Here is a 17682-nt window from a genome sequence, read left to right as displayed (position 1 = left end):
CACAGACCCACTTGAAAAATGTTTGGAGACTATCATAAATCTATTCTGTATCCTTGAATGCTGTATTTTGTATCTCTAATTTAGCTGAAAGATGGTTTAAGACTCTTGAAATGAGGTTCAAAATCTTCATGGGACACATAGTAGAAATCTCAAAATTAAGTATTTCATAAACTATTTCTTACTGGGGAAATCAGATCCAGATTTGGAGATAGAAATATAAGGTATCTGGAATACAGCTGAAAAGACAAAAACATTTTCCCTACTTAGAAGCTCTACCTTTCCCTGGACAATTTGTACCATTGGCTTTTGCAATTTTGGAACTCGTACAAAAAGAAATGCATAAGCAAAAGCCAAGAGGTAGCAATAAAGTTGGCTTTCTGACTTTCTTTTGTCAAAACATAAAGTAGAAAGATTAGCCTTCTTCTGGTGGTCTAGGAGAGACCTAACTTCTCAGCTTCATTCTGGAGTACATAAGGGCTGTTAAACATCTAACAAAGAACTATGCACCCTCTGTTTACTCAAAATACTTTGTTGACTTAAAAAAAGGCATTCCAATACCAATTGTTCCCTTATTTAAACTCATCTAGCACTAGTGTAATACAAACCAGATTTTCAGCTTCTGGGTGATTTTTGTCACATAGATCTACATTGAAAGATTTGTGGAAATATGTGGGTATTTGCATATGTATATATACACATATATATTTATATATATGTTTAGTATCTCTCATTTCTTTCTGATCGATTGTCATGGAAAGAAAATATTTTAAACTAACATGTGCCAAAAAATGGACAAATGAGATTACATCAAACTAGGAAGCTTCTGCACAGTAAAGGAAACAATCAACAGAGTGGAGTGACAACCTATAGAACGGCAGAAATTATTTTCAAACTGTACATTTGACAGGATGCCAACATCAGAATGTATAAGGTACTCAAACAACTCAATATGAAACAACCAAAAACCAAATGACCTGAGCCCAAGTTAAAAATGAGCAAAAAACGAAATAGATACTTCCCAAAAAATACATAAAAATGGCCACTAGGTAAACGGGAAAATGCTCAACATCACTAATCATCAGATACACGCAAATTAGAGCAACAATGAGATATCACCTTACCTCTGATAGAATGGCTATTATTAAAAAGACAAAAGATAATGAGTATTGGCAAGGATGTGGAGAAAAGGAATCCCTTTTATATTGTTGGTGGGAATGTAAATTAGTACAACCATTATGGAAAAAAGTACAGAGATTCCTCAAACAATTAAAAATAGAAATACCATATGATCCAGTAATCCCTCCCACTGGGTATATATCCAAAGGAAATAAAATCAGTATATCAAAAAGATATCTGCACTTATTTTATTATAGTAATATTTACAATACCCAAGATATAGAATTAACCTAAGTGTCCATAAACGGTTGAATAAAATGTTTATTTTATGATTTTATGAATAAAATCATATCTATAATATCACATTATATCATTCAACCATTTATCATATATATATGATACACACACACACACACACACACACACACATACAAATGGAATACTATTCAGCCATTAAAAAATCCAGCTTTTGTGACAACATGAATAAACTTGAAGGACATTATGCTAAGTGAAATAAACTAGGAACAGAAAGATACATATTGCATCATCTCACACATATGTGGAATTCAAAAAGGTTGATCTCATAGAAGGAGAGAGTGGAATAGTGGCTACTAGAGACTGGGATGATTGGGGGGATGGTAGGAATAAGAAAATGTTGGTCAAAGTATACATAATTATAATTAGATAGGAGGAATAAATTTCAAGGGATCTATTGGATAGCAAGACGACTACAGGTAATGACGACATATATTCTGGAAAAATGTAATGAGAGTAAATGTTAAGTGCTCTCATCTATGATAACTATGTGAGGTAATTTGTTAGTTACATAGATTTACCTATTTCACAATATGTATATACTTTAAAACTTCATGTTGCATGTGATAAAAACATATATTATCTACAAATTTAAAAAAACTAAGATGTTTTATATATGCTGATGTTCATTGATATAACATTTATGAAATATCTAACTCCCTATACGTGACTTTCCAAAGTGGCAAGATATCAATTATAAATATATTTCATGTTTTCTCTTGTATGAAATGTAAATAAAGCATGTCTTAATTTCCCTATTTCCTCCAGGGGATGGCAGAGTTTGAGTTTTGATGTTAGAAACTCCATTGAATTTGAGTGTTAGGCAATCCATAATCAGGCACTATAGTTAAATCTTGAAGTGCCATGGAAGATAGAAATGAAAGATTATCAATTTGAAGACCTGGATTTTATGCCATTGGTTCCCAAGATAAGTTAATATTAATTATAGAGGCTACATTTACAGTTTATTTTCAGAAATTCTGGGAAGATAATTCTTTCTTAAAACATTTCACACAGTCTTGCTAATGCCTAAAATTCTGTAACTAGAATTCTTTCTTTTTTCTTCAAATCCTATTGGAGGATTTCACATCAAACCTCACTAGTCATACACGCTTTAGTATGTGGATTACTTTGTTAGATCTTTTACTGGGAGCAGACTTTAACTGAAAAGAAGACAAGTAGGATGAGTTCACTTGTGTAGGATGTGGGAGAGAAAAAGGTGGCGAAGAAGGGGGCAAGTTCATAATGGGAGAGGAACAGAAAGGGAAAATAGGTACAACATATTGGTTTCAAATGAATTCAAAAGAGTGGTTGCTATTATCCAAAGTTTCTCCCTTCCTGGGTTACCTGCTATTTTGGACACACCAAGACACAGAAAAAAAAGTATATTACTGTACTTAGAAATTTGGGGGAGAAGAGGCACATTTTTAAGCTTAATTAAACACAATTTTTAACATAATTTATTCTTATAGTGATTCTCTATCATAAGGAAATTAGAAATACGGAAATTCTAAAAAATCACATCTTCTTCAGGGAAAACTTATAAAATAATTTTTCTTTCAGGTGAGTACAATGCTCTAGATTTAGGTTCCTAAATCCATATAGGTTTGTTTTGTTTTTTATTTTTTCTTCTGAGACAGGGTCTCACTCTTGTCACTCAGGCTGGAGTGCAGTGGTATGATCACAGCTCACAGCAGCCTCAACCTCTCCAGGCTCAGGTGATCCTCCCACCTCAGGCTCTCAAGTAGCTGCAACTGCAGGCACACACTACCACGCCTGGCAATTTTTTTTTTTTTTTTGCTATTTTTTGTAGAGACAGGGTTTTGCCATGTTGCCCAGGTTGATCTTGAACCCCTCAGCTGAAGAGATCTGCCCACCTCAGCCTCCCAAAGTGCTGGGATTGTAGGCATGAACCACTTTTCCTGGCCCCATATAGGTCTTTTTTTCTATAGATTGAAATGTTGTGAATATACACAGCATTCTCCCATAAAATCAGATCTCTGAAACCAGGCCTGTCTGCTTTCTGGGTAAGGACTGCAGAGAACACAATGACTTCTCTCACCATATCACTTCTGCAGTTTCACTATCTGTGGCGTTGTCTGTGTATATATCACTGGGTCTGTAGTAGCCCATTTTCATACTGCTATAATGAACTACCTATGACTCAGTAATTTATAAAGGAAAGATGTTTAACTGACTCACAGTTCAGCATGGCTGCAGAGGCCTCGGGAAACTTACAATAATGGTGGAAGGCGAAGGGGAAGCAAGGCACCTTCTTCTCAAGGTGGTAGAAAGAAGTACCAGTGAAGGGGGAAGAACCCCTTATAAAGCCATCAGATCTCATGAGAACTCACTTTTATGAGAACAGCATGGAGGAACCAGCCCCACAATTCAATTACCTCCACCTGGTCTCTCAGTTGACATGTGGGGATTATGGTGATTACAATTCAAGAAGAGACATGGGTGGGGACACAAAGCCTAAGTCTATCAGGCTCACCGGAGAGATGAGAGGTGTCAGATGGAGCCAGGGACGTATACACAAACAATGCCACAAGTCTTAAGTCTTCCGCAGTAACTCAACCTAAGGCTTATTGGCCTTAGCTGGTGATGCATGGTTTTGAACTATGGCAGACTTATGAGGTCTTAGATTTCCAATCTGCTCTTAAGTTTTAAAACAAACCTTAATAAAGGCAATTACACCAGAAACAAATGCATTTCTATTAATTCACTGGCCAGAGTATCAAAAGAAAGTAATAATATTATTTCCGTTAAGAGCAAAGTGTGCTACAGTCAAAACCCCTTGAGAGGAGGAGGGTAGCAAGCTTGGAAACACAGCATGCTTTTAGAAGTGTCAGTGAGACTCCCTTTTCCCTTTTATCAAATGAAACAAAACAAAATCCTCTTTCCTGGTGCTTGAACATACTCTAATAGGACAAATTATTGATACCTTTAAAAACAGTTTTGCTCAAGGTAATACTCAGAAGTGTGAACAAGGGTGTCTGAACATCAAGCTGGGGTATAAATGACATTCCTGGGGCAGGTGTGCCAGAAGGAGAGTATCAGGTCAGACAGGGGCTCAAGGTGAAGGTGACATCACGGAGTAATGTAACCACACAGCAAAGAAAAAGAAGGAAGGAAGCAAATGCACCGTTGTCCTTCAAATCCCATATTTTGCCCTATGAGAAATTAAATGAACAGGTTCACACATGTCTTGTTTTCAGGGTTTCAGAGTTCTTCCAACTTTAACCATGTTACCTGCCAACGTTTGTTAAAAAATCTTGTCATAAAAATGAAACTAAAAATTTACTATCTTTCAACATTCAACAAGTTGAAAAGCATTCCCCTGCTCATCATCCTGTCACTCAGGGCAATGATCAGAAATGATTCAGGAATTTATTTGAGTGGAAAGGTCTGTTTTCATTCTAATGTGTCATTGTCTGTTAGAAATGCTAGACAAGAAGAAACTTCAAGAAAGTGAAAAAGTTAAAAGTGAAGTTGTTGTTCATAAAATAGTTGTTCTGCACAATCTCCAATAATTCGAGTTAAGCAGGAGCACTGTGACCTGTTTTTGTTTGAGTTTTTTGGTAATGGAAGTTTGGGGAATTAATTTAGAAATGCATGAAATTTAAAATGCTCTTTTAACTTTCTCCTCTACCCAATGGATTGCCCATTTGGTATATCTATGCAATATCTTTTTAAATGTTAAAAGTTACCATATTCTAGTCTGTAAATATATGGGAAAATATGGTCAAACTATATTATTTTGACCTGTGATTTTGCTGTAGAGTCCCTGGTGATTGTTTTTGCATGTGGTACTCTAATTGTTGGCTGCTCAGGAGTCTACAGTATGTCTATAAAACTACTTTAAGTCAAGAATAGTTGATTTCTAGCATTAAGTCACTTGCTATCCCAATAACTTTCCCCTTTGTGTATCTTTCCACTAGTTTACCTAGTAAGAATAATTGTTTTTTCTGCTCTCATCCATAAAAAACTTGTGAAAAGGAACCTTACTGGTGGGAAAGAATTTGCATGGAAAACATGGACATACATGTATCAGAGCAAGGATTTGAAGATGAATATTATATGTGAGGAAACATTACAAGAAGCTTTCACTGTATTAGTTTTTCCAAGTCAGTGTTCCAAGTCAGTCTTGGATTATGTGTGAAAAGTAAGAACTCTATACTGTAACAGGTGCTGGCAGGAAATTCCCATTAAAGCTTATAGAAGTTATGCCTGTAAAGTCTTGGCATCTGAGAAAATTCTCTCATAAGAATGCATTATGCATCAGATATTTTTCTCGCTAGAAAAACAATGCGAGGCTATAACTACTTAACAATATTCCCAGTAACTATTTTGTTAACACCATCCCTTGGTGATGCCATCTGTGGTGACCTTGTCCTATATGGAAAGTACATATCAGCCCTCATTTCAGCATTGTGAACGTACATTGTCTCCTGTATAAAACAATAGAGATCTCGATCTTAACATCGTCTGTCCATTCAAAGCATAAACTTGAAAGTACTTTTTTTTCCCCAGTAAAGTCATTGGATTTATACTAATCCATCCACATTCTGAAGACTGACTCTTAATATGAAATGTGACAAATGTTTATGAGATTTTGCTGGAGGTAAGAATACAGACTATGAAGTATCAGGTAGTAATTAATGTAGAATTTTATTCCATAGTGTTGGTATGTATGCTGGAAAGCACTAACATTATGTGTGGCTCATAGTGGGTGCTTAATAAATGTCATCTTTGTTTTCCTCATGTAAATTACACAATATCTGTATATCCACACTTTCAAAGATTTAGAGTGTAACTCTTAGAACATACGATGGCTTACCTTCAAGTTAGCAGGTTAGGCCTTTTTCTCTGATCAAGCTCAATTTTCTAGCTTATTAATTGTAGAGGTCAAAATGTTCTTTGATTGAAGTTTGCATGTTGGATACAACTGAAAAAAATTCTTTTCTCTTACCCTATAAACCTACTATTTACAAAGAATTTGACTCAAATCCAAGGGTTAATTTGGATTTAAAACACTAATCAAGTTAAGGACAGAGATAAATGTACATCACAGTGAATGCTAGAAAAAGCCCACTGAAAATGATTGAGCACCTGTATACATCCAGATGTATGCATTCATATCCAGATTTGTAACTACACCGTGAATCAGACATTACTAGCTTACCTTTTATTGTATTTAAAACTATAAATACTAATGTATATAAAGCTATAATTATATTTATATTTATAGTTTTCAATATGCTTTTCATATATTCATAAATATATCTTTGGTAAAATATATTTGAGATATATATATAAATATATCTTTGGTAAAATTTCCTCAGTTAGGATATTAAAGCTACCTTCCAGAACAGAACACACACTCACACGCACACACATACACACACACACACACACACATACACACACACAGAGCGTCAATCCAGGCAATATGCCAAAGCGTAGCCTCTGTGAAAAAGGTTTTGCTTCAGGGCAATAATAAACTAACTCACCACCCTGCTGCACTGTCCACTCCTCACCACATTGTTCTTTGCTGTATCCTTAACTTCCCCTCCTACAGTGAGGGAACATTTCTTTGGACTGTTTTATTGCCAATACATTTTTTACTTTGTATCATGAAATGAAACAAGGGACTGGTTTCATTAGAAGGAGAGGTAAACAGAGCATTAATTAAATTTGCTGATGATACTAAATTGGGAGGAACTGTGGACATCTGTGAGGACAAAAGAATCATACAAATGGACTTAAGGAGTTTAGAAATACGAGCAGGAAATAATAAAATGAGATTCAGCTTCAAATAATGCAAGCTAATACATTTGGGAGAAGATAATCAGAAACATGGCTATTCAGTGGATGGTAGATGCCTGGAAAGTGGTGATGGTGAAAGATACCTAGGGGGTGATAATGGGAAAAATTATACACAAACTTACAAGGAAGTAGGCACAATGCCTGAAGGTTTATATATAAAAGAGCATAATTTTTTGAACCAGAAAGTGGATAGTGCTATTCCTATGACATTGGTAGGTCTCAAAAGCATCAAATTTGGCTTTAGTTAGTCGAACCCCTTAGGTTTATGAAACAATTTAACATTATTTGTTGAGAGACTGGTTTCTCCCTATTAAAAATGAGAAAGTATGTTTTGTCTGAAACCTGTATTGGACACAAGGGTCGTTGCCCTATTTCTGTCTCATCCTATTCTAGATTATTACAAATTTGGTATGCCATACTGGTCTAGATATATATCATGCCCCCTGGAAAAACAACAACAACAACAAAACAAATAAACAAAAGCAAAGAACAAAACCCTTACTTTCACTTTTAAGGTAATTTCTTTACATTCTGGATAATATGATTTTACATTATGTTTAAAGAGACATTTAATCATTGTCTCTTCTAGCAGGTCACTGAATCTTCAATCTGTAAGCTTTGTTTCTCTAAGGATAGATGCATGGATGAGTGGATAAACAGAAAGCTTGAATAATATCTGTCTCTTCATCCATTTAATCATCCTTTATGAATTGAGGCCCTAACGTCTGCCAGGTATAGTGGCTAAGCACTATGGGGATGGCGTGAGCCAGCCATAATTCCCAAACTCAAGGACTCGTACTCTCGATGGGGAAACAGATAATGAAACTAGCCATTATAGTCCCAGGCAATAAGGGCTCTATTAGGGAAAGCAAAGATGTCACTGGAATATTGTGGAGGAAGGGCCTAATGATGTTCAAGAAGTCATGGTGGGATGGTTATGGATTTAAGTTAGAGAATATTTCTTGGAGAAGGTGATTCTTATGATATTCACAAGAGGATGAATGTGAATTTGGCAGATGGACAAAAAGGGAGAAAGAACAGCATGGGAAAGGAATAGGCCATCGGAAAATTTCATGTAGTTGGTATTCCTGGAGCATAGAAAGCAGCTTATAAGGATATGAAGCTGAACAGTAGACAGAGGTCATATGCTTATCCTTTTTTATGGGGGTAATTAGTGTGGAATTTTGTTTATCCTTATGAGATCAAGGAATCATTGGAGGATTTTAAGAGGGATAACACAATCTTATTTGTATTTGAGAGGGATCATTTTGGCAGCATTGAAAAGAGTGGCCTGGGCAGAAATGAGACCAAAGGCAAAGACCTCCTTAGGCAATTTATCTCAAAAGGAAGTATGGAGGCCCAATCAAGGTCACAGAAGGTGAAAGGAAGAACCAGATATAGAGATAGTAAGAAAGTAGAGCTCATGAGACTTGGTGAATGATTCTGTCTGTAATGAGAGAGAAGAATCTAAAATGTCCAACATATTTCTTTCTAGAGCAATGGGGAATATAGGTTATGATGCTATGGGCTGAGTTAAGAAATAAAATAGGAAGAACATATTTTGGGAAAAGTGATGAGTTTAGTTCAAAAAAGCTCAGTTTGAGGATCCAGAGGAAAATTCAAGAAGGGTTGTTTGAGTGGGGAAAAAAAAACAGCTTGAGTAATTATTTGCATATAGGAGCTCTGAAGTCATTGAAAGGCTCATTGAAGCTTTAGGTATAATTGAGATCACCCTGAGAAAACCAGCAGCATGAAATGTCAGAGTCAATAATTAAATCCAGAGGAAATGAATGTTTCTTATGCTGTCAAACTCTGGGCCAACCACATGGACTCCAATATTAGACTACGCAATATCAAATACATGATCAAATGCCTACTTTCAAGACAAAAGAAAGAAAAGAACTCACTGTTGTGACAATATCATCTGTTAGGTGTGCAACTGTTCTATAGGGAGACTAAAGAGTTAGCCATCCCAAACTGTCAGAAAATGTAAAATATAACAAGAACAGCATCATTTTAAAAGAAGAAAGACAACAGTCCAATTTTAATAACATTGGTATATTCAAAGTCTTTATAGAGCTTTTAATAGCATCAGCAGAGTTTAACTTTTTTTTCTGCTAGGAAGTAAATTTGGAGAAAATGAAATCAATATCCAATAGCAAAATCATATATTCTGTCTTCATTAACTTCAAATTGATAGATCCTGTGTATTGACCATACATTTCTTATTTTAATTCTTTGACAGTCCCTATCAACTCAAAAAAATTATCATCCAAATAAAAATTTGCTGAGAGGTACATGGAAAACAAACAATGAATCAAGAGGGTGATATATTCAGAGGGAAGTAAACTAATACAAAACAGCACTAACATGGCATTCCAAGTCTGAATTAAAGGAAAAGATGTGGGGCTCAACTTGCTGTGTGGTTACGGGAACTGAGCCTAAGCCTGACCATTCTCAGGCATGTCAATTACAAGTCATAGTTACCATTCAGTTACTTGATTAAAAACAGCAGGCTATTGGAATTGAAACAATGCCTAATGGGATATGACTTCCTCTGATGAAAATGAGTAGAGAATGGATATTTTAGTAGTTGCTGATGGTTAACTTAAATGGAGTATCCAAAAATCTATGAAAATAAAATCATTAAGGAAACCTAACTTCAATTGTTTAGCATAGCTGGGTATTGATAGAAAGAATGGTACCTTATTGAACAATATGATATACTCTTATCAGAAATGAACTTGTTTAAATGTTTAAAAAGTGGATTTGCAGACCATGTTATTCTCTGAACTGCCTTCAACCAACAACTATTGGTGATTGATCTTTTTATAGTATCAACTATATGCATGGGCAGCAATGGTGTCAAACTCTCCAATGAGGATTTAAGCAATGTTGAATATAATTTATCTGATTATACACCATTTACTAAGAATTCATTATGTGTTAGGCACCATATGAGAAGTTGGCTTATACATGAAGGAGCACATCATGTACTTAATGTAATATTTTAAATATTTTTCTTCTATAAGATATACTTACACCCTATATCTAGGGCATTATTATTTTCTTAAAAAAGAGCGTGTATTTACATATTGGGTCTCTGGTCTACTATAACCTCAAGAATTCTTCCAGCATTATCATTTCAGAGCTATTTTGGTTTTGCAGAGTTAGCTTTTTTTCTCAAAGTGTCCAGCCCTTGATTTTTTCCAATTGATTTTTTTTTTTTTTCTGAACCGAAAATAGGAAGTGGCTTGAAAAGTATAAAATCAGGCAAAGAGAGATAAAACAAGAAAATAAATGATTATTTTGAACCCAAGAAAAACATCTTTAACTGTATAGTCTACTAGTCTGTAAGATAACCTCCCAAAGAATTTAGAGGGATCTCTAAGACACGAGTCTTTTAAGGAAATGGGTGAAAAGTTCTAAATATCCTGTACAAAAAATATGTCATGTTCATTCATACAGACCACTGCAATTATTTCACCTGGAATCTGTATGTCTCTTTTACCATATATGTGTAGACTAATTGATTAATGCTTAAATTGAGCACACAATGTGAAAGTATAAAAATTCCTTGGAAAACGTCATTTTTTTCATATAAACTTTTAAAAAGAACATCATTCATTAGGAAACCCACAAAGGAGTATAATATTTGGGTTTCTATTATAGCTTCCTGAATTAATTTGACTTCTTAATTATCATTAATTTTTAAGCCCTAAGGAAATAACTACACAAATATAATGTATAGATTCTTTTTCTGCCTGTAAACAAGAAATTATTTCATAAAACAGAGTGACACTGTTGTGAAAGTTGATTATTTTTAATCAATCAGTTCACATTATGTGACAAGAATCAAAACATTTGTATTGAAAAGCTACAAATCAGTTTTTGAATGCTAGGGCAAAAAAAATCTGAAAATCTCTGACTGCATTATTATTATTATTATTATTATTATTACTATTTGCTTCTGCTTTTTGAAAACCTGAAAGCTTTCCAAATGCATGCAATTTTTTTCAAATTTTGTAAACATTTGCTTCTAGGCTAAAACATCCTGCTAACTTTCAGCCAAGATTATTTTTATGGTTGAACTATTAACTTCTGCATATAGGGCCTTGTAATGGGAAAACTCCCAGGCCTAGAACTCCCATTGTGTAAATGACACCACTATAGACTGTTTGAGAGTATTGCATCTTGGTAAGTTGAGGTGCTGCATTATTTAAATTCCCCATTCACAATAAGAAGCTAATTTCCTAGGGTCTTAATTTTGGCTCTGTTCCTTCCAACTGACTCCAAGGGAAAAGTATGTAAAGAACCTAAACTTTACATTGGGGGTGGAGGTTGGAAATTAGACTCAGGCTGTATCTGGGAAGAGACGTTATTTATTCTGATGCATTGTGGATTTTAAAGTGTGGGAATATCCGCTGACTGATTTGACCAGAGCCACAATGCTGTATTTCTTAGATAGCCTCTCTGGTTGTTGAACTGCACGTTTATTCCTACATTAACTTCTGTTATGTTTAAGCTTTCTTTTTGATAATAAGACTGTCATGCATTGCTAGACATAAACTCTGTTAAATGTCACTAATAAATACAGTGAATTAATCAATAACCGGTTCTGTATACAGAGTTTGTGAACATTCAATGCATGCCATAAATTGCAAGGTTTAAGTTTCAAGCATTTTCTTAAGAATGAGGAAGTTTCTCTGGAACAGCAAAGCATGTATCAGGTACCTATGGCAGAGATGGCAATGTGTTCACTAGTTTGTCTTCTCTTTCTGACAGACCTCACAAGCATGTCCTCTTATCCACATTTGTTTTCTTAATTGCAAAATACAGCTTTTCCCCCGCCTCTCCACCTTGTCATCACTGATTTCTTTTGGTTGTCTTTTCCTAGTTTCTCCTTTATACTCTTGCTGACTGCTTCCTGTTTATTCTTTTTTGATTTTGTCTTCCCCTCGAGTCCTAAATGTGGCTTTCTTACAGACACAGAGGCCCCAGCGTGACTACCCCAAAGAGCCAATTCCAGCTTGGACCCAGCACAACACTATGCTGTCAGGAAGGTGGCAGTCCTTGTGGCTGCATTAAAACAAAACAAAACAAAACACAAAACACCAAAGCACTAAACTGGTCTTAATTTTAACTCAGAAAAGGCAAAAAGATTCACTGCAAACATTCTCGGAGCTTCTTTGAAGATCATCTCCATTGTAAATGCATGCGGATGCCTAACCTAAGGCATGAAAAGCAAACACTTAAAAACAACAACAAAAAAAAGGTCAGTGACCTCAGAAACATTTTTGTTCCGTCCACAAATATTCTCCAGGGAAAAAGAAAAAAGTGCTTATCTTGTACTCTTTTTTTTTTTTTTGGAGCATGTAATTTTTATCAGTTTGTTTTGTTTTTGTTACTTTTTTTCACTCACTGCTTATAAAACTAGCAAGCAGAAGTCTCTCTGGAACAAGACAGAATCATAAAAGTTTTCAAGAATCTCGTCACAAACTAAACAGTACAAATTGCACATTCTTCATGGAAGTATCAGCCTTTAGTGCGTGCCTGGATCCAACTATAATAGATTATCCCAAAGTGGGAAAGAATGAACAGTATAAAATTAGCAGAACTGGGAGCAGAGCTTGTCTAGGGAAGGCAATATGATCTGCAGTTTTGGGGCCTGGATTCAAAGGCAACGGGAAACAACTATGTAAAGTTTGATTTTTGCAAGTAAGCACGCGGTAGGATCTCAAGAGGCAGACTGGTGCACTGGATCAAATATCAGGGAAATTATGTTAACAACTACAATGCTTGCTACAATACTGTACAATGTGTACTGTACAATAGCTGTACTATCATCATGCCTGTTATTTATATAACATATACACATGCATATGCAAATGCAACATGTATATGGCAAATATTCATATATTTATTTACATGCCATGTTTTTAATTTTTGTTAGATAAGTATATTCCTGAGTTGAGTTAGGTGTCCAGCCACTCTTTTTCATGATATTAACACACATATCCAAATAGTCACAAAATTAAACAGGTTTCATTTATAATGTCACAGGCTCGTTAATTTGAAATTCTCTCAAACTTCAACTAACAGTAGAGGAATTACCAAAAAAGAAACAGTTAAGGTATAATAATAATTTTAGCCATCCTTTTTCCAAGTTGCTATAATCTACCCAAAGATAACTAATTGTTCAAAGTAAACATTCCACTCAGACCACAAAAGGAATCCATTACACAAACATATAATTCACAGTCATTTTTAGTGGGTTGTAAACAGTTTGGAATGAGCATAAAATGGGACAAAAATCAAAGTGAGCATTTTGAAATGAAAAAGTGTTTGCTACAAAAGGTCAGTCCCTTTGCTTGGCCAACTATGTAGAAAAGCCTGGGAAAATGCTGATCACACAAGCAATGAGGGAATTTTAAAGCCAACAGCCTCCTTGTTTCTTTAAACAGACATCGGAACCTATAACTGGATCCTGTCAAACAAACGACAGCAAAAAAATATAACAGCTGCTAAGAAGGCAAGTTGAGAGATAAAGTTTTTGAGGCTAAAGACCTTCTCAGAAGTAGACTAAAGGTCTTTCTTAAATCTTTAAGCAAGGTTATGGATCCCAGGGTGGCTTTTAGGCACCAAGTCAAATATGTAACTTTGTGTACCATTCCTGTCATAGTATTTCGTGTTCCAGAAAAAAGACAGAAAGGGCAAACTTCTTGTTGATTAGCATCTGCTGAAGCATTCTGCAAAGTTGCTTATACCTGGAAATATCACATTTGAAAAGCGTGATTTCATTTGAAAAAAACTGTGGTCAAAAGCATGTGACATACCATTTCTCTTCCTAATCCTTTTTAAGTGTATAGTTCAGTGATTTTTAAGTATATTCACATTATTGTACAATAAATCTCCAGGTATCATTTTAATGTTTTAAAATAGTTTGGGTGCATATTAACCAGAACCGGGAATCATGAAGGAAGTATGAGTTAAGACATATTCCAAATGATGAGTGCCAATCTAAATTATATTACAAACTTAAGAAAATTAATGTTATTGCCTTAAAACCAAACATATTTTGGATGCATAAAAATATGCGCCATTTTTTTGTGCACCAAACATATTTTGGATGCATAAAAATATGTGTAGGGTAGAAATATGCTCATTCATCTAGTTAACCCTACTCTTACATAAAATACGTATTTGGCAAAATGCATGTTTGATATTATTGAGTAGAAATATGACTGGTTCGCCACTTAAGGCATGTCCTTTTAGATCTCACACCAAAGAACTCCCTATATTACATAGTCACAATGTGTCAAGAAAATAACCTGCAAAGTAAGGCAAAATTAAATCTCTCCTTGTCTGATAACGAAGATAAAGCCAAACAAATATATGTTTATTGTTCAGGGTTGATTACATCATTTTTAAGCACACATAGTTCCCTGCTTTTTATTATTGTCATGGTTCTTCTGTCTTGTAGGATCTGTTCTTTTCTCTGATAGTACTCATCACAGTTTATGCTAACATACATAATCGTGTGTGTCTGTTTAATGTCTATCTCCTCTGTGTTATCAACTGGTAACACGGAAGATGACACACAGTAGGTACTCAATAGCTATTTGGCTTCGATTACTTCATTTAACCAATATTTATCGAGTGCTTACAAGGTGTCATGTGCTGTATAAAGCTTCTTTCCAAATAATGGACCTCAACAAAGGATAGCCAGTTACATGCTTGGCATAAAAAGAACTATGAATTAAGGTCTTACTACTTGTTACACCAGTTTAAAATATATACTTTGTTTAGTTCAGGTCTTCTAGGCCCTTGTATCTGACAGACACAGGTGATCATATTTTTAAGTAAGCAATTTCTACACATATGTCATCATAAACTACACAAAGTGTTCTATAACATCTACTGTATGTCACAATGCCTTCCTCTACATCAAACTTTCCCAACCCATGGCCCAGGGATTTGAATGGAGCCCAACACAAATTCATAAGCTTTCTTAAAGCACTATGAGATTTTTTCTGCATTGTTTAAAGCTCACTAGCTATTGTTAGCATTAGTGTATGTAATGCTATGTGCAGCCCAAGACAATTCTTCTTCTTCCAATATGACCCAAGGAAGCCAAAAGATTAGATACCCCTGCTGTACATGCTCGTTTCCTCAAACCGCCAAAACAGTGTCAGATGATCTCATGCTTTTGGTCATTGTACCCAGGATATAAATTAAGAATTAGCGGAACCATGTTTTAATATTTTCACAGAAATTACTTTGTAAAAGAAACATAAGTTGAGTTTTTCATTGGCTAATTATGATTTCTCAGATACATGCTCTACAACCATAAAGGCAAGGCAAGGGAAAGAGCCACTTGGAAGAGCTTTAAAGATTAACATGCTCCTTAAGAGTTTGTCTTCCAAATTTTGCTTGTATTTTCAAGGCTCAGCAGACAATGTCAGAAACCACAGAAATAAAGTTAATTTAGTTATAACAGTTGGTGAGAAGAAGAATGCTCTGGTAGTTTTGAGTAATAAAGAGAACCAAATGAAGATATGGAAATGTACTAAACAAGTTATTAGCTAAATTGGTTTACATTCAGTTTATTAATAGATTTTCTTCTAGGTATGTTCAAAAGTTGCAAAATTTAAAATGTAATCACCTTCCCAGGGATGAATAAAGAATGCATCTTGTGCCAAGTACTGGGTAGAATTTCCTTGGAGAGACTACAGAAGTGTGAGCAATTTGGCTGTGTTCGATGCAAACAGGTAAGACAAATAACTGACTGACTGACTGACTGACTGGATGGATAGATGAATGAATGAATGAATAGTGAGATCTGTCTTCCTGAAAATGTTTCATTTTAAATCATCCATCTAATAAGCATTTTAGAGACATGGCCACAATTTGTAGATGATTTTTTAAAAGGAGTAAAAAATAATCACAAGAAAAAAAAGAGAGAGACGGAAACAAATCTTTTTTATAATAGCCAATGTGCCGATGTAGTGAGTATCAAGACCATTTCCCTAAGACTGTGAGAGTAAACACACAGTTTTCATTAAATGTTCCTTTCCCATAACTGGTCCATCAGCATTTCCCATGACTCTGCAGTTGAGTTTCTTGGCTGGGAGAGTATCTGGCCATTAGAAGGAGGGATCCAGATATGCTGAGTCCCAGCCATGCTGAGAGACTTGGCACCTTTATATGCTACTTCCTAATACCAACCCCAGCATAAAATGTCATCAGAAGCCTGCATAAACATTGGACTTAGATTCACATAAATTATTTCTGTCCTGAAATGCTTTATGCCAGAATTTCATAAAAACAACACTTTGAGTAAATAGAATTGGTGTATAAATATAAGAATATTAATCCAACAAAATGATCGTAGAAAATTATAATCAAAAATACACACTTGTAAATCTTGCAATGATGTGAGAGGTTTATCTTGTGCTTCTTAGTTTTTATTGAATATTTCCATAGGGTTCCTTTAAGCTGACGCTGCCAAAGCGCTTTGAATTATCAGTTGCTTTGTGGAATTGGAAAGTCTTTGAGTTTCATTAAAATGCTTAGGAATTATTTTAATAATCATATGTGTGATTAGTGCCTGTTTAGTGCTTGATCTACAAATTCATTTTAAGAGTAAACATAGGGACAATGAAATATAACGTTAGATGTGATTGCTCCAGTCAGCAAAAACATTGTCTTATTTTATTAAAAATCACCAACAAAATGCCATGAACTGAAGATATGGTTTCTATTTATAGACATTTTCTACTCTACAATATTATAATATCTGCACACCGCAAGGCTGCATCTAGCAGTTTTTTGTTTTGCCTAGGGTAGAGACATAAATCGAGGGGTATGGAGCGCTTCTTTACACATGCACACATCTTATTATGTGCTTCCCCAACGTCCTATTTGGATTTTTGGTCTAATATAACAATACTCACACTGTTGGCGCTGAGTATTTATAAGTGGATGAAGATTTCCTGAAAATGATGACAATTAAGCTATTGGAAATAATAACATTATAATATTCTCAGTGATCCATTTTGGCTTTAAGTACTTACTAAAGAATATTTATTCCTAAAATATATACTTATAAAATTAAATGAAATTGCAACTTGCAATAAAAACACATTTTTCTCTAAACTCCAATTGACTTCATTTCTCATAGACACTTCTCCCGTGTTTATCCTGCAGTTGCTGCTTTCTACTCTCACTGTACTCTCTGCTCTTCTCTCTGTTGTGTTGATATGCTTTCCCCAAAGTCATTCTCTTCATCCACATTCCCTACCCACTCTTCCCCTTCTTGTTATTCTCTCATTCCCTACTGATAGGGGAATAATAGGATCCCAAGGCTGTCCTTACAGTATAATTAAAGTATGAATTTCCAGGAGTTAGAAATTGCAG

At 35.0% G+C, this 17682-nt stretch overlaps 1 protein-coding gene across 1 annotated transcript in view; it reads right to left on the bottom strand.

Moving 5' to 3' along the window:
• ARHGAP15 (Rho GTPase activating protein 15) overlaps positions 1 to 17682 on the bottom strand; it is a 630040-nt gene that overhangs the window by 218303 nt on the left and 394055 nt on the right. The gene's annotated exons all lie outside the window — the stretch shown is intronic.

The sequence above is a fragment of the Colobus angolensis genome, unplaced genomic scaffold (assembly GCF_000951035.1).
Source record: "Colobus angolensis palliatus isolate OR3802 unplaced genomic scaffold, Cang.pa_1.0 Scaffold147, whole genome shotgun sequence".
In the NCBI taxonomy this organism is placed as follows: Eukaryota; Metazoa; Chordata; class Mammalia; order Primates; family Cercopithecidae; genus Colobus; species Colobus angolensis.
This window is presented reverse-complemented; position numbering and strand designations above follow the sequence as displayed.